Here is a 22,124-nt window from a genome sequence, read left to right as displayed (position 1 = left end):
CCTCACCTCCTCACCTCCTCACCTCCCCACCTCCACACCTCCTCAGCTCCCAACCTCCACACCTCCACAGCTCCTCACCTCCCCACCTCCCCACTTCCTCACCTTCTCACCTCCCCACCTCCATAGCTCCCCACCTCCTCACCTCCCCACCTCCACACCTCCACACCTTCTCACCTCCCCACCTCCTCACCTCCACACCTCCCCACCTCCCCACTTCCTCACCTCCTCACCTCCATAGCTCCCCACCTCCTCACCTTCTCACCTCCCCACCTCCTCACCTCCCCACCTCCCCACCTCCTCACCTCCACACCTCCACACCTCCACACCTCCTCAGCTCCCAACCTCCACACCTCCCGACCTCCACAGCTCCTCACCTCCTGTCTGTGTAACTAGATGAGGCGTCTTTTGCATCCCAGATAACCTAACCAATGTAGGCAGGCATCCAATACAGCAGCTGGAGGATAACATGGAGACCATTGTCCTAGTCCTTCCAACCTATAGCTCAACAAACTGGTCCACGAGTTCATCAGAGCTGGGGATGGGGTGGGGATGGAGGAGCTGGATGCCCAGTCAGCTGTTCCTGAGCATCTCTGACCTCCTAACCTTCTAATAGAAAGGCCTGCACCCCTGGTCTGGACAGGAAGCAGCATGTGTGAGGGCTGAGCTGCTCCCAGACTCACTCAGGTTCCTGGGAGAGCCTACACCATCTGGCTCTAGAGCTGTGCTGCCCTCAGGATGCTTTCTTCCTCGTGTGGCTCAGCTAGGTGAGGATTTTCAAGGCTTGGGCTTCTGGCTTCTGCACAGAGCTTAACCACAGCATCACCCTCCATGTGGCTGATGGTCCACCAGCTCCGTGCCTCCCGCCTCTCCTCTTGTCCCTTTTGCTGGGGGAGAGACTAGTGGTGGAGCGCAGGGCTCTGCACATGCCTGCTCAGCTCTGTAGCTCTGAGCCCCATCCCACACCTCCACTTTTGTGACTTGGAAGCTGTTCCTTTGGGCAGTCAGGATGTCATGTATCTAAGCCTGTCACATGCATCTCCCCATGTCATAGCTCAGAGCAGGAAGCCCAAAAGGGCAGATCAGGAGAAGCCCTTGTAAGAGCCTTAGGGATCTTTGGCTCAAACAATGGCTACCAGATTCCACTTGGGGTAGCTTCCTGGCCAAAATGCCATGGGCTCTACCATGCACCAGCGAGACACCCAAAAGTTATGAAACTTCAGAACTTGCAGTGAAATATCCTGACTACTTGGTCTCACTGGGAAGACCTCACTTCCGCCATGCCTCTGCCTGGATGATGCAGGCCATCCCACCAGCAGCTCCTCAGCCTGTGCTCTCCCAGTGTTCCTCTCTGCTGTCCTGCCACACAGCCTCACTGTCACATAGACTCAGCCATGCAGGCCTTGCTGGATGCCTCTTTGCTCTCTCTGGAAATAGTGTTATGGCTCAGGCTCCTGTGGGAATGGTTTTCTGTGGGGCTACAGACCCCAGTTCCCACCTGACCCAACAAAGGAGTGGTCCCTTGAGTGAGTCACTCATATAGGAGGGGGCTTCCTTCAAGCTTGGATGTTACCTTAGTGAGAGACAAGTGTGTGTGTGTGTGTGTGTGTGTGTGTGTGTGTGTGTGCGCGCGCATGCGCGCACATGTGGAGGCCAGAGGTGACGTCAGGTATCTTCCTCTATTGCTCTCTACCTTACTTTTTGAGGCAGGATCTCTCACTGAACCTGGAGCTCACCAGCGTGTCTAGACTGGCTAGCCTACATGTCCCAGGAATTCTGCCTCTGTCTTTCTGGTGCTAGGATTATAGGTGTGTACCATCACACGTGGCTCAAACCTGGCATTGGACATCAAGGGACAATGCATTGTCCTAGTGTTGTTGCTAATCTGCACGAAGACTCGTTGGTACCTTCCAAAGTCAAAGACAGAGCCAAGTGGCTGGAACTCCATGCTGCCCCTCTGGGGAGGTTCAGGAAGACCTTTCGGTACTTTCCCCGCATAGTCATTCATTTGCTGATATGGAGGGGGAGATGATAAGGTGCGTACTAATGCTTGAGACAGGGCTTACCTCTGTGGGCACCAAGCAGAGCAGATGGCATTAAATCAACAGTGACAAGCAGGCGTGAGGAGCATTCTACACATCGCAGCAGCTGGGCAGACCTGGGGCAAGGAAGGCTGCCCCCAAGAGGGAGAATTCTGGGAGACTTTAGTGTGGTTTCAGGTTAATCAGGGCATGTTGGAGACAGAGCTACACAGGCCGAATGTGGGTCACCTGCTGACCTCAACAAAGACCACAGTGAAGACCAGGGTTAAAGAGGAAGAGGATCAGGCCATTTGTATTCAGTGTCCTCTCTCCCCTCGTGTGTGTGTGTGTGTGTGTGTGTGTGTGTGTGTGTGTGTGTGTGTGTGTGGTGCTCCAGCATCAGCTGCAGATATCAGAATCCCAGGATGCTCAAATCCATTATCTATAATACGGTTGCATTTGCAGGGAACCCACACGCAGCCTTCCGACACTTTAAATTGCTTCTAGATTATGCACAATACCTAACACTATGTAAATACTTGTTATAGTGCATTGTTTGGGGGATAATAACAAGAAAAAAGTCTGTGCATGCTCTGTACAGATGGAATTTTTTTTACCCAAATATTTTCCATCTGCAATTGGTTGAACCCACCTGTACTGAACCTGACTATAATTCAATAATTGACTGACACCTACTGTGCTCTCTGTGCAGGGATTGAGAGAGAGCTGGAGGCTGGCCAGACTTGGGGGAGGGGCTTGAGAATCAGGTGGCGTGTTTCCAACCTGGTGTATCCCTAACAATGGCGAGGACTGTAAATTTTATAATCTGATTTAAAAAAGCAAATGTGTGATGGCTAATATTGCCAGTTTGACAGAAGACACACCTCTGGGCATGTCTGGGGGGAGCTTCTGGATTGTGCCAGCTGGGATGGGAAGACTTGCCCTACACATGGGTGGTACCACTCTGTGGGCTGGGGTCTTCCCCTGGCGAGAAAGCAGAGGCAGCAGCCTTCATCCCTCTCTGCATCCTGGGTGCTGATGTGAGGAGGACAGCTCCCTCAAGCTCCGGCTGCACCACCTTCTCTACCATGATGGAGTGTACCTCCAAACCACGACCCAAACAAACCTTACTTCCTCCAGGCCACAGCAATGAGGAAAGCAATACAAAGTGCCCCAAAAAGATGTCAGGAAGAAAATAATACAACCGCCTGGGTCAATTTTCCTTCCTCCCTATCCTTTCCTACCTTTTCTCTCCATTCCTCCCTTCTCCCCCCATTGCTCCATCTTCTTTGCCATAACAGGAATTGAACCCAGGACTTTGTGCGTGCTGGCAGGGATTCCACCACTGAGCTACACCCCTCATCTATAAATCCTGCTTTTAAGAGAGGCACCTGTGCAAACCCAGGCCCAACCTTCCTGAGTCCAACCAACCCCAGGTTCTGGCCCGCTACAGCCTCTCCCACCAACTCAAACATCTGCTCCTTACACAAGTTCAGCCAGCAGGTGACTGGCCCCCCAGTGGGTAGAGAGAAGCCCCCCCCCCATGCTTAGGTGTGCTGTCCATCTCTGACAATGCGGCTCCAAACAGCTGCACCCCCCTCAATTCCTGGCCAGCTGGGAGTGAGCTGGGGGAGAGATACAGTTGACAAAACACATTAGCATCTTCCTATCTGCTAATTAGTTTTCGTGAAAAATTATTTATTTATCTGTTTATTTATCTCCAGAGCAACTGGAGATGCAGAAAAGAGGGGGCATGTTTTACACGAACAGGAAAACACCTCTCCCTGTGAGGCTCAGATCATCTCTCAGGTGGGTAATAAGCAAGATATCCCGAGGTCAAGTCCAGAGGGATGACTGGAGAATTGTCTAGAATCCCTGGGTGTTATTTGGCTCTTGGGGACAGTGTGCCAATCTCTTTATAAAAAAAAAAAAACCCTTTGGAATATGAACAAGAATACAGTCATGTTCTTGCATTCCTAAGGGATGAAGAAAGACTGTGGCTTCCGGGTTTGGCTCATGACTAAGTATGCTTGTGGTCCACAAATGCTGGGTAGGAAAGAGATGACTCAGAAGCAGCAGGTTCTGCAGGTCATGCTCAAGAGGGATGGGTCCCTAGGGGAGGAGGCTTAGAGCTGGGGTGACAGTGAGGGAAAGATGTGTCCAGGTGGCAGAGAGACACTGCTTAGGGTATGTCACCAGCTGGGTCACTTACACGGGCTCTTCTCTGCCACACTAACTTTCCTGAAGGCAGGTGTGACAGTGCATTTGACACTGTGTTCATCAGAAGCATCCAGCCTAGCTAGCATGGGTGTGTGTGGAGGATTTGCTGAAAGAACAGAGATACTGTGATACAACCAAAACCACTGGCCTAGAAGTTGGTCAAAGTGAAGATATTGGCCTCTCCCTGGGTTTCAATACCTTATCCATGGTCTCTAGAGTTCCTGCTGATGGTTGAGTTGAAGATTTCTTGTGATGGCTTGGATGAGAAGTGTCCCCCGTAGGCTCACATGTTTGGACACTTAATCCCTTGGGGGTATTGACTTGGGGAAGTTATGGAACCTTCAGGAGGTAGACGCCTCACTGGGGGTGGGCTTTGAGGTTTTGTAGCTTGCTCTGTGCCCTGTTCCCTCTCTCTGCTTCCTGGGTGTGGGTGAAAAGGTTATCAATCAGCTTTCTGGTCCTGCTACCATGCTTACCCTGTGTCTTAGGGTCACTATTGCTGTGATGAAACACCATGACCAAAGCAACTTGGGGAGGAAAGGGTTTATTTCAACTTACATTTCCAAGTATCAGTTCATCACTGAGGGAAGTCAGGACAGGAACTCACACAGGGTAGGAACCTGGACACAGGAGCTGATGCAGAAGCCATGGAGGAGTGCTGCTTATTGGCTTGCTCCCTGTGAATTGCTCAGTCTGCTTTCCTTCCTCCTTTTTTTAAAGATTTATCTATCTATCTATCTATCTATCTATCTATCTATCTATCTATCTATCTATCTATCTATGTATCTATCTATCTATCTATCTATCTATCTATCTATCTATCTATCTATCTATCTATCTATCTATCTACCTATTATGTATATGGTGTTCTGCCTGCATGTATGGCTACATGCCAGAAGAGGGCACCAGGTCTCATTATAGATGGTTGTGAGCCACCATGTGGGTACTGGGAATTGAACGTAGGACCTCTGGAAGAGCAGCCAGTGCTCTTAACTTCTGAACCATCTCTCCAGCTCCTGGAGGCATTTTCTTAATTGAGATTCCCTTCTTTCAGATGATGAGTTGACATAAAACTAATCTAGAACATCCTACCCCTTGTCATGGTTTTCCTTCCATGATGGGCTCTATCACTCTGAAACTGTCAACCAAATAAACCCTTTCTTCTTTAAGTTGCTTTTTATCAGGGCATTTTATTATATCAACAATAACAACAACAAATACAACCAATACTCTGCTCTTCCCATGTTCAGGATGTGAGGGCATCCTGGCTGTAACATGTAACTCACTGATTTTGAGGATGGATTTGGCTGATTTTGCTGGTGAGGCTGGTGTCCCTCCCCTTCCTCCCTTACCACTCCATGTGCATTCTTCCTGACGCTGCATACTCCTCCCTTGATAGATTAAGACAGTTCTTCCATCAAGAGTATATAAGTAGTTGTGCTCCAAATGAGCGTGTAAGGTCCATATTTGGAGGGCTTCCTCATTATGAGTCTCCTCCCACAGACCCAAGAAGGAAGCAGAATTCACTTCCCCAGCCTCCCTTGCAGCTATGATGTTGTCATGTGACCTAGACTCCACCAATGAAAGACAGGGAGTATAAGGCAATAGAGAGGCACCACTTGCAGGTTACAGTGTGTTAGAAAGGCATGAAGATTTTAGGAGCAACAGTAATGGAGTCCTGGTGGTATCACCCATACAAGGCACATTTGTGGTCAGAGCTGAGGTCCTTCTGTGGTGGCAGGAGGGTCTCTGATGGGAGCCATGAGCAGAAGTGCTGCCTTCTATGAGCCTGATTCCATGATCTCCTTCAGAACCTATGATTTGCTCTGAACTGACCTCAAGCCAGTAGGCTAGAGACCTGGTCACTTGTGCTCTCTCTGAGATGAGGTTTTTAAGTGGAGCCTGAGTAGCAATTATCCATTATTGATTTGCAGCTATGTTAGCCTTCTCCTTTTGCCCACCAGTGGTTAGCATGCAGATTCAGGTCATTTTCAAGAACTTGGAAAGCTTAAGTTTTGAGGGACCTCACTAATTTGGAGGAAATATCTCAGGCACTGATGCTAACCCTCATGTGCCACTCAGGGCCAGGATCAGTGCCACATAGATTTCTGCTTGAGCATCACATGTGACCAGAGACAGAGCTGTGTTTTGCCTCTCCTGGAACCATTTCTCTACACTTAGAGACCTCAGAGCTTTTGTCTGGGCTGTAGAGCCATTGAAAGCAGCCTTTGGAATGTGACAGTCTCATGTTTAAATCCCAAGTGTAGTTCTATGCCAGCTTCATGACCCTGGCCACATACTCAGCCTCCCTTAGCCTTAGCTTCCTAATAAGTGAAATTGGGACAATGATTTCTTTGTGTTCGATGAAATAATGTTTGCATGTCGAGGGAACAATTTTGATATGCTCTCCCAAGTTCATTTCTGTCCAACATAAAGTCACTGCTGCACTTAATATCTTAGAGTGGCAATCATTTATTTGCTTCTAACTCAGTAACTGCATGGGGCTCAGGAGTGTCAGCTCATCTCGAATGCCTCCACATGGTGATGCTGCATCCAGTAAGCCCTCATTCATATGCTTGATCCTGGCTAAGCTGCCTTCAGCAGTTGGTGCTGGCTGGGTCTGTTCCTTCATTTCTCCATCCCCCCCCCCAATCTTTTATACTACAGGACTTCTCTCTTGCTCTGTATCTTCCTGGACTTGACAAGGCAGCTGAGGTCAAGAGGAGAGTGGCAAAGAGAAGCTACAGAGAGATTTCCTGGAACTTACAGAAATGATGTGGGTCATTTCCACTGCCTTTCATTGGTTCTGGCAAACTGAAATCAGTGAAGAATCGATCCACACAAGACCATGACAGCAGAGTGGGAGTAATCGTGGGGGCCATGGTGAAAATCACAGAGCAATCTTGTGGGTTTTTTTTTCTTGTCCTCTCCCCACCTCCCTCACTGAAGCACCCAGGCTCAGACATGAAGAAGGGCAGCCAGCAGGACAGGAAACAAAAAAGGGAAACAAAGGCTCTTCCTAGAAACAGCTCTTAAGACTGTGACTATGACATCAAAACGAAGGAATCTAGGCAAATTAGGAGCCAGCTGCTGTACCAAGCTTTTTCTTTTAGGCCACCAACCAGCTCCCAAATCATGACACAGAGACTTATTAGTTATGAATGCTCAGCTTAGCTTAGGCTTGTTTCTGGCTAGCTCTTTTTAACAAACTAACCTGTTTCTCTTGATCTACCCTTTACCTTGGACCTTTTAAACCGTTCTTTCTTCTGTATATCTTATGTCACTGCTTCTCATGTCTGCTACCTGGGGGCTGTCTGGCTGGCCCTGGGGGGTCTCCCTCTTTCTCCTCATTCTCTTCTCTCATTACTCCTCTTTCTCTTTCTTCTCTCTCCCTGCCAGCCCCACCTATGTAACACGAATCTTAAAAGGTCTTACAATAAAAAACCCAGAGCCAGATATTGGGGTGAGAGCTGAAGGGTCAGAGCAGCCAGCCACTAGCTTACCTCTACGAAATCCTCAGCCTCAAGAGAGAGAGAGAGAGAGAGAGAGTTCCTGTTTCCTCACGCCTTATATACCTTTCTGTGTCCTGCCATATTACTTTCTGGGATTAAAGGTGTGTGTTACCACAGCCCAGTTCTGTTTCTTTCATGTAGCCTAGTGTGGCCTTGAACTCAAAGAAATCCAAATGGATCTCTGCCTGTCCAATGATAGGATTAAAGGTGTGTGCCACTACTGTCTGACCTCTATGTCTAATTTAGTGGCTGGCTCTGATCCCCAGGTAAGCTTTATTGGGGTGCACAATATATCACCACACACCTATCCTATCTCCACTTAGCTATTGGCTGTTCAGCTCTTTGTTAGACCAATCAGGAAACTTACACAGGCAAGGTGAAACAAATGCAACATATTTTTACGTAGTTAAACACACATCCTTACATCATTAAACAAATGCAGCACAAACAAATGTTAATGCACCTTTATATACAGTTAAAGTAATATTCTGCAGCATAAACAAATGTAACACATCTTTACATAATATTCCACAACAAGCTGCCCATGCCCAAAATTATGATTTTTAGTCTTTATACTTAATTTTTTGAGTTGGTTAATACATCCCCATGATAGAAAACTCAAAAGGTCAGAATGAATATAGACAAGAAGTGTCCCTCTACCTTCTAACCATAGCCACCCAGATGTCCTTGTTGGACCAGCCAGTGTTGCTCCATTTGTATGCATCCTTTCAGAGGTAGGAGGATCTCTGTGAGTTTGAGGCCAACCTGGTCTACATATCAACTTCCGGCCAGTCATGGATACATAGTGAGACTCTGTTTCAAAACAAGCAAGCAAACAAACAAACAAACAAATAACAAACAAGTACATCTCAGAGATGATTCAGTCTCTGTATATAAGACCTTTGCTTTTTTCTGTGGCCACACAGTACTCCATTATGTATATGTATCATAGTTTAACGAAATCTCTATTGTTTTTTCTAATCTATAGCTAACTCAGATAATGCTGAAAGCATAATCCCAGATACCCATCATGTCCACATGTGAAGTTCCAGGTTTTTTTTTTTTTTTTTTTTTTTGGAGACAGGGTTTCTCTTTGTAGCTTTGTGCCTTTCCTGGAACTCGCTTTGGAGACCAGGCTGGCCTTGAACTCACAGAGATCCACCTGCCTCTGCCTCCCGAGTGCTGGGATTAAAGGTGAGCGCCACCACCACCCGGCGTGAAATTCCAGTTTTACGGGTAAGAACAGTTATCACTGTCAGGGACCAAAGAAATTCAGGACAAATGGCTGACTGTGGTGTCTATTAGCATGCTAAAGTGCACACTGGCCTCCAGGCTCTTTCAGAGTCTCCTTCCCTACCCTAAACTTCTCTAGCTCAGGGGCTCCCTCCAGCTTCTCATTCCTACACAACCCTGCTGTTTCAGCCATGCACTCTCTTGGTCCTCTTGGCCTCTCTCTCTTGATTCTCTCTCTCTCTCCCCTTCTGTCTTCTCTCTCTCTCTCTCTCTCTCTCTCTCTCTCTCTCTCTCTCTCTCTCTCTCTGCCATCTCTCCTCTTTGCTGTCTCTTCTCTTCTTCTCCCATTCTCCCCCAATTGCTCTTCTCGTGGCCTAGTTCAGTCTTCTGGCCATGTTTAGTTTACCACTTTCTCTCCTTTTTCCAGACGCCCCTGGCTGTTCCCTTCCTCATGTCTGCAATAAAAACCTCTCCCTCAGTCATATCTTGGAGCAGTTATATCCTCACTTGATACATTCGGTACCCAAACCCCCGATTTATACAACCACCACACGATGGGGCACAACTGTAATCCCAAGTGTTTGTGAGGCTAAGCCACTAGGATGGCAAGTTTGAAGCTAACCTGGGCTACATAGCAAGACCTTGTCTCAAACAACAGCACCCCCAATAAGACAATGAGACAAAACAAAACACCAAGAAAATGAACTGTTCTTTTCCCTTTCTTACACGTGTCTATATAGTGTGTATTGGGGGTAGGCACAGGTGCCACAGTGTACTTACGCAGGCCCGAGGACAACCTGCAGATCAGATCTTCCCTTCCACCGTGTGGGGCCTGGAGAGCAAAGCCGGGTCAGCAGCAGGACCTTTACCAGATGAGCCACCCCAGTGGCCCCTCCTAAGGCGTTTTGAAGATTCTTAGGCTCCGCTTCTCCACCCGACTTTAACCTCCTACTGTCTTTCCTCTTTTTGGAGAGTGTGCAGATTTGATACTATCCCCAAGGCTGCCATGTCCCGTTGCAATCACCAGAAAACATTGGTTTTCTTTGGCCACTGACCAAGCATCTCACTGTTCATTTCTGCTTGGCTCTAGAAGGAAGAATTCAGTCCAATTGTTAGAACTGGCAACTTTGCCTTCCTGTGCAGAAAGTCCACTCTAAATGAACCGTGCTCTGGGATGGTGGGGAAGCGGAGCCAAAGAATCTTCAAAACGCCTTAGGAGGGGCCAATGGGGTGGCTCATCTGGTAAAGGGTCCTGCTGCTGACCTGGCGACCCGAGTTTGATCTCCAGGCCCCATAAGGCGGAAGGGAAGAACTGACCTCTGCAGGCTGTCCTCGGGCCTGCGTAAGTACACTGTGGCATTGAACATCAGCTGAGACACCCCTTCTTTGCTCGCGCAGACTCGGAATCGCTTCTATGAAGCCATGGTTTGAGTGAATGGTAGTTCTCCCTGGAGGACAGCTGGAGTCACAGGCTCTGTCCCTGTCTGCAGAGAAAAGCTGTGACATTCCTACACTTGGCCAACCTCTGTTGGATCTGTTTTCTCATCTTGATCCACTTGGAAGTTGGTTGACTGTTAGAAAAAAAAAAAGATGAAGAAATCAAGATGGTGAGTGCTGACACGTTGGACACAGGACCTGGAAGTTCCCTGCCTGAAGACAAGCTCTCAGAGTAGCAGAAGGACTTATGCAAGCCGTCAAGAGAGAAAAGCAACCAATAGCCCTACCCTGCTGTAAAGCCTGTGAGCCACAACAGTGATCACATGGTACGATATTCTGAAAAGTGTAACAGTGCCACTTACATCACCTGGGGGTGACCAACAGCCACCTAATTGGATTTAAGGCCTGATTAACGGAAGGAATTCACGCCTGGCACTTTAAACAGCCTATACTACCCATGGCGCTGAGGCCATGGGACCTGGAGGAGAACCTACTACTGCAACTTCCTTACATCAGCGTAATTTCAAACTGCATGATGGCTACTGATCCTTAGACTCACAGGTAAGCGTGTGACCTGTGACTCTTACCGTGCTTCTTTCTGTAGCAGAGATCATTATAGAAAGCCACAACTGGTCAAAACGCAGAGACCAACCGAATGTGGGTGCCTAGCCCCAATTAATGCATTCACAACACAACCCCTACACATAGTGGAAGAGGGGGCAGAAAGACTGTAAGGGCCAGAGGACTAGGACATCTGCTGCCACATAGTTTCTTCTAAATTTAAGATAAAAGAAAGAAAGAAAATATGAAGGGGGCTAGGGAAGAGGAGGTAGGCCTGAGAGGAGATGGTTGGGGGAGGGGAGAGGAAATGAGTATGATCAAAACATGTAAGAAATGATAGAAGAATTAATAAAACAATATGTTAAAGAGGTTATGAGTACTGAAATAAATAGGGATAGACTAGTTTTCCAGTCTGAATTTGAAATGCCCCTCACAGGTGTGTATATGGAACCCTTGGTCTTCCAGTTGGTGGCACTGTTTTGAGAGCTGTGAGAAATTGAGGCGGTGGAGCCGAGCTGCAAGAAGGAGGTCCCTCCGGCTGTGTCTTGTCCAATCCATTTCCTGCTGATGTTCCACTCTCCTTGTCTGCCATGGAGTGAGCCGCCTCTCCTTCCGTGGGGTCCTGCTGCCCTGATCTTCTGCCCAAGTTCATGGAGCAAGGTGAGAATAAGTCTTTCCCCTGTTATATTGCTTCTGTCAGGGATTTTGGCCCTAGTCATGGGAATGTGACTAATAAAACTGGGCATGACTCAACTTTCTTAGTAATCCCATTTTCCTACTTTTTGAAGGCCTAGACACCGAGGACCAGAGACATCCAATAGCTCCTACCAGATCCGATATCCTGCAGTTGATACGTGGAGAAGCCAAGACCCCACCTCACAAAGTCCAGTGCCAGAGATAGTTTTGCTTTGCTATAATTCATCTCACCTGGTGCCAGCTGAATATTTTTGTCTGTTGTCCTCAGGAGAGACAGCGACTATTCCGGAAATGGCAGATTGGCTCCGTCATGTGTGTGCAAACTCTGATGGCTTTGCCTGGAGCAAGGGGTTGAAGAAGAACCAGCTTTGGCAAGAGGCGGTTGATTAATGGTGTCTGCCATTCGGGACAAGAAGTAGCAGCTGGGGTGCCTCATCTCTGCTGTCTCCGGACTACTCCATTGAAACATGTAGATTCTGGTTCATCCAGCCATTCTCAGCGTCCCTGGGAGTGAGATCTCACTCTCCTCCAACTCCACCCTCTCCTCTAACTCCGCCCTCTCCTCTAACTCCGCCCTCTCCTCTAACTTCGCCCTCTCCTCTAACTCCGCCCTCTCCTCTAACTCCGCCCTCTCCTCTAACTCCACCCTCTCCTCTAACTCCACCCTCTCCTCTAACACTACTCTCTCATCATTCACCTCTCCACTCACCCACTGTGTTCACATCTCTGTGTTCTCTATAACACTGTCTCCCCTCCCATGCCCCGGCTGTGTATGGCTTCTTCCTACAGCATAAACTTGTTTACAATACCAGCCTCATTTCTTTTCATTTTCTCAGGGTGTCTCTGTGTCATGACGTGTGGTTCAATACTTCTGAAAAAGTCAGGTGGATCCCAAGACTTCCGCCAGACTCTGAGCTCGGAGGCAAGCAGGGAAATTCATCCTTGGTCCCTGTCTACTCCAGAGTCTCATGCAGTCTGTGAAGTTTGATACTTGATCATTTTTGGTTGTGAGTCTAGCCTTATACAGCTGAGCCATCTCTCCAGCCCTTTGATAAAATGTTTACTAAATAAGTAAGTGAAGGGATGCCTTCTTTGAACGTTTCTTTGAACGTTTCCCACCTGTACATCTTTGAGTCTTCCCGGGGGTCATTTATTTCTGGGTCCTCCATGGAACTATTGTGATAGACAGTGCCTTCTTACAAAGCTGTGGAGACAGGATTTTTGTGGTTGGGCCGGCTGAGTGGGATACAAAGTAATCAAGGGGTCTAGCACAAACACAGCAGCCATCATGGCACTTACTGAGTTAACAATCTTAACTGAACAGAAACTGTCTATTTACTTATTTCATACAGGCTTGCAATATATACCTCAGCTGGCCTAAAATTTGTGACTTACCTGGTACAGCTGAGTGTTGGAATTATTGGCATGGCCCATCATGCTAAATGGAAGCTTTTTCTTTAATCTAGCATTTCCATTTACAAAATAATTTACTTTCCTAGGTGTGGTGGTGCACACCTTTGTTTACAGCACTCAGGAGGCAGAGGCAGGTGGATCTCTGTGAGTTCTGAGTTTGAGGCCCGCCTGGTCTGTACAGTGAGTTCCAGGCTAGCCAGGGCTACAAAATGTAATCCTGTCTCAAAAATAAAAAAAAGCAAAATAATTTAACCCAAGAACAGAATCAGAGCTGCCCCTCAAGGTATCTCTATAAACATGTTAATCATATTATCTAAGAAATTAAATATGAAAATAATGTAAATGTCCACCTATAGGGGATTGTTCAATTAATTATAATAAAGTGCATTTGACTAATACAAAACAATACCACAAAAATGTGCACAGTTCATTAAGTTAAAAAAAATTGGAGGGGACTATAGAGATGGCTCAGCAGTTAAAGGTGGCTACTGCTCTTTTAGAGAGTCCAGCACCCATGTGACAGCTCAAAATCATCTCAACTCCAGTTCCAGGGGATCCAATGCCTTCTTCTGGCCTCCCCGAGCACCACACACACACACACACACACACACACACACACACACACACACACTCATGCAGCAAACATTCATACATGTAAAATTTAAAAAATCTTCCAAATACAAGAGATTACATGATCTTTTTTTTTTTTTTTTACATTTTTACAATGAGAACATGATTCAATGTAAAGAATAGCGGATTTCTGACCACATTATGAATTGCAGTCAATGCCTCAACGTATGAAGGGCTAATGACCTGAAGGTAGTTAAGAAGCATGCACTAGAGAACCCTCCAGCCTCCTTCCCTCCATTTCTGCTCCTACTCTGTTTGCCTGAATGTGGGACATAGATTTACAAAGACATCTCTTCACCTCTACCAGGGGTCAGAGAACCACCGCAGACAGCTTGCGACTTTCATTACTGGAGATAACACCAGAGGACATTAAATTAGCAGACCTTCTGACCTAGTTGATAAAGAACAGCTTTTTCTGTAAGGGACTAAGAAGTTTATTCTGAGCCTCAAGTGACCCATAGCCCGGGAACATGGATTCAGGTTCTCTCAAATGGCACATTCCACCATGCAAGCAGTTAGAACAAAGACAGAACAAAGACAGCTGTGCATCAGGGCATCTACCAAACACTGTGACCAGGAGAGGAGGCGGGTGATTGGCGGTGACATGCTACAGCGGGTTTCAGGAGCTTTCTGATGACTTTCTTAGATTTTGTATTGGTGGAAGCTAGATTAGTGGAATGTTAGGTCAGATATTGATGTAGGCCCCCTTCCCCCCAAAAAGTCTATTTCGAGGGCTAAAGACATGTCCTTCCCCAGAACTTTAGCTCATATCAGCCTTGTATCTACCATGTGGCCTAAGTTTCTGCCCACAGACTCAGTATCATTTTTCTTTGTCTCCTAATTTCTCTGAAAATGTATTGTTTTTCCAGATGTGGTGATACATACCTGTGGTCCCAGAACTCAGGGGGCAGAGGAAGGAGGATCACAAATTTGAGGCCATTCTGGTCTACTTAGAAAGTTCCAGGCTGTTCTAGGCTATATGAGACCCCGTCTAAAGCCAAATAAAACAGAAAAGGAAGAGGAGGAGGAGGAATAAAAAATATAATACTATTCTTTCTTGAATATACCATATAATACAATCTTCAAAACCACCTCTTTGCTCAGTGGTTAGACGTGCATACCATTCTTACAGGGACCCAAGTTCAGTTCTCGGCACCCAGATCAGGTGGCTCATAGCCACTTGTAACTCTAGTTTCAGAGATACACCTCCATCTTCTGGCTTCCTTAGGTGCTGCACCCCCACATACAATAATAAAATACTACTACTATGACTAATAATAATAATAACAGCAACAACAACAACCACCCACCTCTTTGAGATCTACCCATTCCGTGTGTGTGTGTGTGTGTGTGTGTGTGTGTGTGTGTGTGTGTGTGTGTATGTGTATGTAAAATATACATGTTAACAAGCCTGTAGTTTTTTTTTCTCGTTAATCTCGTTAACCTATTTCTGGTACTTTTCAGTAGTTAGTTAGATATTGACAGGCTTGGAGATCGTTGGGTGGATCCTCATCTATTATCCACAGTCATAGATACAGGAACTGAAGCTGCAGGGCATTGATTTCTGGTCAAAAGCATGGGGTCTGAGTTGTATTTTGGTCCTGGGTAGAAGCATGACATACTAAACTGCCCTGAAGCTCATAAGATTACTGTGTAGCTGGAGGCTTTTAGGTACCAAACAGATATCCCATTTCTTCCCTCCCCTGAGTGAATCCAAATAGACCTGTCAATCACCTGTTCCTTAGGGGAAGCTGTCTGTTTGAGAGATTCTAGGGATAGAACAAAAGCCTACCTAAAATGTAGATTGACACACGGCTTTCTGGCCACAACCCACTCATACTCCATGTAAGTCTTCTGCTCTGTGGTGGTCTCTTTGGTCATTGACCACTATCACCCCTACTCCGCAATCAACTCTGGGGGTCTTCTTCTACCCACCACTCTCTGTGTCTCATCTTAGTTATTTCAGTTCAGATAATAAGGACTGGGGAACCAATGAGAACCCAGATTAAAATCTCAGTGTCGTCTTTTGCTGTCTCTTGGTTACCAGTAGGCTTTCTTCATCTTCATCATGATTAGGCACGGACTCCTCTCTCATGGATTGAGACCATGGAATTCTTTGCTCTTTTCTACCCACGATTTCCCTTGGTGGATGTACTTTCTGGGCCTGGCTCTGGGGAATCTCCCTTACTTTCCAGGACTATATGGCTCAGGTCGCTCTTTTCCATTTTGTACTCCTCCTACATCCATGCTAACCCATCTCAAGCACCTTTTTTTTTTTCTTCAGAAAGAGATGATTATACTCATGTAATATATTCCAGATGTCCCTATCACCATGTGATAAAGTCAAGACATCCCATATCAGATTTAGAGGCAACATCAGACTGCAAAGTGTAGGTGCCAGGTTTTGAGACACTTACTTTGCATAATACACTAACTGCATCTTGCGGTCCTCTTCAGCCACCAGGCTTCAATGCGGTGTCACCAGGATACGTGACTAGTTGTTTTTGGGTTTCCTCTTGATCTATCCACATTCTTACAGGAAGGAAATCCATGCTATGTCAGAGAGAAATAATTGTATCTTTATCATGTATGAAGAGGGTGAATCTTGGCCCCTGCCTTCCAAGGCAGCTGCAAATCAGGCAGGACATAGTAAATATATAACGCAAACAATATCAGGTCCAGCCTGTATTGTTTGCTCCCAGGGTTACGATTCCCGGTGACTTTGCAAACCTGGCCCTTGTTGGCCAGGAACTTAGTCCCTACTGGCCAAGGCAACTTTAAAATGGGCAAGGCAAGCTAATCCTGATTTCCAGCTTTTGAGCCAAGAGGGATACCCCAACCATCCATCGATGTCTCCCTATCTCTTCTAGATGAGTAACTCCCCTTTAATCCCTATTGATTATACTCAGATATACTGTTCAGGGTTCAGACAAATCAGATTTCACAGACCTTAAAGAGAAAGAAATTAACTTGCTTCCACACAACCAGTGTAGTCAGACAAGTTAAATTAGATGTTAGAGAGAAAAGTCCAATAGAGAAGAACCATCGACCAGTGACCTCATGATAAACTTATTTGTCTTTTAGAGTTCCATAAAGAGGACATATAAAAGTACACTCCAACTGATTCTTCCTCCTTTGTAGGCAAAATCCCTTGCTGGGTTAGATTACTTACTAAGTCTGCTCCCAACAGCAGAAGAAAATGACCACAGTTGTCACTGGGACCCAGGAGTCCCACCGATAGTCTCCTAAGTAAAGCAGTATGGAAAATTCTGTTTTATATAACCAGAATCTAGAGAAGGAACAGAGGAGAGAGAGAGAGAGAGAGAGAGAGAGAGAGAGAGAGAGAGAGAGAGAGAGAGAGAGAGAGAGCAAAGGCATACAGAACTTCTTGTAGTCTTACTTAAGATCTCTCATTGTAGTCTTGCCCAAAGGAAGCAGACTGTTGGAAGACAGGTCACCGGAAGAGAGTGAGCATCCTTCTAAGTCTCCTTGCCCTAAACATGGCAAGACAGACACTAGAGGACTTACTGATCCCAGGATGCCTTGGATGGGAGCCCTGGATTTTGTTCCTGGAATCAATAATCAATGGTGGTGACAGCCTCGAGCAAACCTTGTAGTGTAAAAGTCTCTTGATACTGTGGCCTCTTACTCTGTTGTCACCTCATGCTCCAGACAACTGGTCTCGACTTTTGTTGTGGGCGTCAATGGGTTTTCATGACCAAACATTTCACTTGACCTTTATGCTCTTTATTGAAAACTTATAACTTTTTCAGAGTTTCTCACTGAACCTGGATCTTACAAATTCAGCTAGACTAGCTGACCAGACTACTCCAGGGACCCTCCTGTCCCCACATTTCCAGTGTTGCTGGGATAGGTGTGTGCTGTGGGATACCTTTCTTTATGCTGTGAATATCTATTGCTCTGATTGATAAATAAAGCTGCATTGGCCTATGGCAGGGCAGGATGGAGACAGGTGGAAAAAATCCAAGAGAGACAGTGGGAGGAGAAAGGGGAAGAAGGAGCCATTGGGAGCTGCAGGCAGGAGAAGCAATATGTGAAAATATCAGCAAGCCATGGCCACATGACAACTTATAGATTAATAGAAATGGGCTAATTTAAGATATAAGAGCTATCTCATAAGAAGCATGAGCCATAGGCCATCCAGTTCATAATTGATATAAGCCTCTGTGTGTTTACTTTGGTCTGAGAGGCTGCAGGACCAGTCAGGACACAGGAGAACTTCCAGCTACATTTGGCACCCAATGTGGTAGCAAGAATTTCCACCAAAAACCTGAGAAAGCTTTTAAAAAAGATTTTAAAATGGATCTAAAAACAGCTTCCTAAATGTGTCGCTCAGGCAAGCTGTGAGCTACACTGTGGTGGGTTCTCAGTGTGTGGGCTTGAGCTCCAGCATGGTGATTCCCCCCGAGGTACACAGAGGTTTCTCCAAGCCATGCAGTGCACTGCATGCAGATTTAGCTTTTACTTGTACTAAAAAACATCATCATCACCAGCAACAACAACAACAAAACAAAACAGGTTTCTGGGCTACATGCTGCTTCTTGGAGACATAGACACACTGCTTCCTGGAATTGGTGGTAGGTGTACCTTCACCGTATTGGTAAGTGTAGGTGCACAGAGTCAGCAGCCAAGGCTGCCATGTTGGTCCTAGCCATGCAGTTTAGCAGTTTGAGATCTCTTCTTGTCAGAAAAGGATTATAGATTCACAATGAGACAGATTCAGATGGAATAAACCTCTAAATGGTTTATAGTGTATATAAAAATGTACATAGGCTTGGAAGAGAGAGGAAAAGGAGGATAGACAGTTATCTAAGGAGATAGTTTTTAAAAATAAAGTCTCTAAAGAGACAATAAGAATAATACAAAAAAAACGAGCCATGTAAAGATGGAAATTACACAGAGAATCTGGATTGTATTGTCTTTGGAATTTTTAACTGCAGCAAAACATTTGATTGTAAAAGCTGTTGAGCTAAACCAATATGTATATTTTAAAGGTGTCTTAATTTCAAAGTTTGTGTCTAAGGATATGTTGCTTTGAAAAAGAGGTTCTGCTTTTGTTTCCACAGAAGATGAGAACCTGTGGATTGCTTCCAGGCTAATATGATTTGATCAGCCAAGACCCTCTGAAAAGTTTCTAATGACACCATGGCCCAGACGATCCAACATCCAGAATGGCTTTAAGGCAACTGACTCAGACAGTGCAGCCTCACAAACTATTCCAGTTAGGACTTGACCATAATTCTTAATTTTCTCAGGATCTCCATAAGCTTGCCAGCATCCTCATCCAGCAGGAAGTAGTATGAGAAGCTATGCCAAAATTCCTAAAATATTGTTTATAAATGTTTATCTTTATTTAAAAGGGGTTAATTATAAATACAATCTCTTTGTAAAGAAGCAAAGGGGATAATATATAATATAGATATGATATGATAAAAGGGTAGATTATTGAACCTACTTTTAAAGAGCAACAACTTGTTTAAAATGTTTTACATTGCTGTAGATTTTAGTTTATTACAAATTTAAAGTTAATTTTTTATACTGTATATATGTTTCTACTCTTGTTTAAGGTATTATATTTATGTAACTCATTTAAATTGTAATGGATAATTAAGAAATACAGTTATGATAGTCAGACTTATAGTCATGTTAGTTAACTTATCTAGGTATACATAGATATATTTCAATTAGGTAGATAATCTTCACACTCTTCAAAGACCTACAGAATATGGCATTTAAAATGTTTTTAAAACTTAGACTTTCCTGGACAATGAGACAAGTCTGCTCCTGGCATCACTGATTTACTTCAGAGAGGAGGATGGGCATCAAAGACACTCTATATGGAGTTTATCTTCTTCTTGGCAAAACTGGCCATTTGGGCAAGAAACTGTTCTTGCCTGGACTGACTGACAAAATGTTGTATAGACTGGACATTCAGGATGCATGGAAAAATGACCACTAAATTTTTCCCAAACAAGGCAAGATGGTCCTTCAGGTTCCTGCTTTGTAGAGGAAACTGCAAGACATTCTGCAGGACACAGGGAGAAGCGACTGAAAAACTCTAGGTCTATTGGCTGAAGATGGATGCCCCAATGTTAAAGGAACTTTGGATGACTGTCCAGGCAGGCAGCTGTCTCTGTCATTTCCAGAATTTTGGAAGTTGTTTACAATGCATTTCCTGTTTACTTAGGTAATGTTATATCCTTCTGAGGTCTTTGATGTATTTGAAGACCAGATAGTTATAATTATAATTTTCCTTGGTTATGATAAAAGAGAAATTAGACATGAAACTTTAGACTTACAAATATAGGATAGACAGAATATTTTCTTTAAATTTGTCAAATATAAATAGACTAGATATTGTAACTTTAATTCTTGCTTGATAACTGTTTTGTTATATGTAATTTTATTAGGTTAAAGTTAAAACCTTCCTTTTTGATTAGACAGAAAATGGGGAAGTGCTATGGGATGTCTTTCTGTATGCTGTGAATGTATGTTGGTCTGATTGGTTGATAAATAAAGCTGCATTGGCCTATGGCAGGGCAGGATGGAGCCAGGTGGGAAAATCCAAGAGAGAGGGAGGAGAAAGGGGAAGAAGGAGCTGCTGTGAGCTGCAGGCAGGAGAAGCAAGATGTGAAAATACCAGCAAGCCATGGCCACATGGCAACTTATAGATGAATAGAAATGGGTTAATTTAAGATATAAGAGCTATCTAGCAAGAAGCTTGAGCCATAGGCCATCCAGTTCATAATTGATACAAGCCTCTGTGTGTTTACTTGGGTCTGAGAGGCTGTAGGACCAAGTGGGACACAGGAACACTTCCAGCTACAGGTGTGTGTCACCACACCCAGGTTTTTTTTATGAGTGCTGGTGACTGAACTCAGGTCCTCATGCTTGCATAGTGTATTAGTTACTTTTTTTTTTTTTCTGTGACAAAATACCATGACCAAAAGCAACTTAAGGAAGGAAGGGATTTGTTTGAGCTTACAATTCCAGAGGATTAGATCCAGGAAGTGGGGTAAACCATGAACTCTCAAAGCCTGCCTCCAGTGACATAGTTCCTGCAGTAAGGTGCCACCTCCTCAAGGCTCTAGAACCTTCCTAACCATCACTTCCAACTGGAGGCCAAGTGTTCCACAATATGAGCCTACAGGGGACATTCTGCATTCAAACCATCACACATGGCAAGCATTTTACTGACTGAGCTGTCTTCCCAGGCTTGGACATTTTACTGTCTATACATATCCAGTAACGTCTGCCTGGAAGTGACCTCACTTTATCAGGTAGTTGACAAAAATGGGGGCCCAAATTATCTTCACCGTCAACTAAATCTGGCCACAGCCACCTATTCTAAAAGGACAAACAATGATTCTGTCTTTATAAGTCTCTCCACTAACCCCCAAGGATGGACTCCTGGTATGTCAGATAGCTAGACCAGATCACAGCCACAGTGACCATGCTCACATTAAAAGACTCTCATGCTTTTTCTAACCATAAATAATATTTTCTCAGGCATAAAGCTGGAGTGAGGCTTAGACCCTAGCCAGTAAATTCTTCTGTTACAGACTTTTAAGTCCTTGCCATTCACCCAATCCTACCTCAGTGCTGGCCATTAAAATTATTGCTTAGTTGGTCCTCCTGAGATCACTGCAAAGTGGTAATGGTCTTTCCTTAATTTCCCAGACCCCTCATTCTCTAGCTAAGTCTCTGGGTATTAGATATTATCTTCATTTTTTCTTGCAGACCTCAGTGCTCTGGAAAGATGGAATGAGCTAATCAGAGCCCAGGATTTTCCATTGAGAAACTCTACCTTGGGGCTGGAGAGATGTCTAAGTGTTCACTGTGTCAGCTTGAGGACCTGAGTTCGCATCTCCAGGACCAACATAAAAAGCCAGGCAGGGTGATGTAATCTGGTAATCCCCCTGCTAGGAGGTGGGAACAAGAGGAACCCTGAGGCTCACTGACCAGTCAATCTAGCAAATTAGTGAGCACCAAGTTCAGTGAGAGATCTTGTCTCAAAGAATAAAGCACCCAACATTGACCTGTGGCTTCCATATATGCATACACTGGTATACCTGCCTATGTACACACTAGCACAAATGGTTATACCATACACACACACACACACACACACACACACACAGAGAGAGAGAGAGAGAGAGAGAGAGAGAGAGAGAGAGAAGAGAGAGAGAGAGAGAGAGAGAGAGAGAGAGAGAGAGAGAGAGAGAGAACACTTTGCCAGCAGATTCTCACTTAGGGAGCAATATTGCAGTAATCCTTAGGTCTTCATCCAGAGCTCTTGGCTTAAGCATCTTTGAGGCATTTTATGGGCATAGTTGTTGTTGGTTTTTTTATGTATTCAAATCTGCTTCTAGATAATGAAGCC

Source organism: Peromyscus leucopus, chromosome 8b, assembly GCF_004664715.2.
Source record: "Peromyscus leucopus breed LL Stock chromosome 8b, UCI_PerLeu_2.1, whole genome shotgun sequence".
Classification (NCBI taxonomy): domain Eukaryota; kingdom Metazoa; phylum Chordata; class Mammalia; order Rodentia; family Cricetidae; genus Peromyscus; species Peromyscus leucopus.
The sequence above is the reverse complement of the archived record's forward strand: the minus strand, read 5'-3'. Positions refer to the sequence as shown.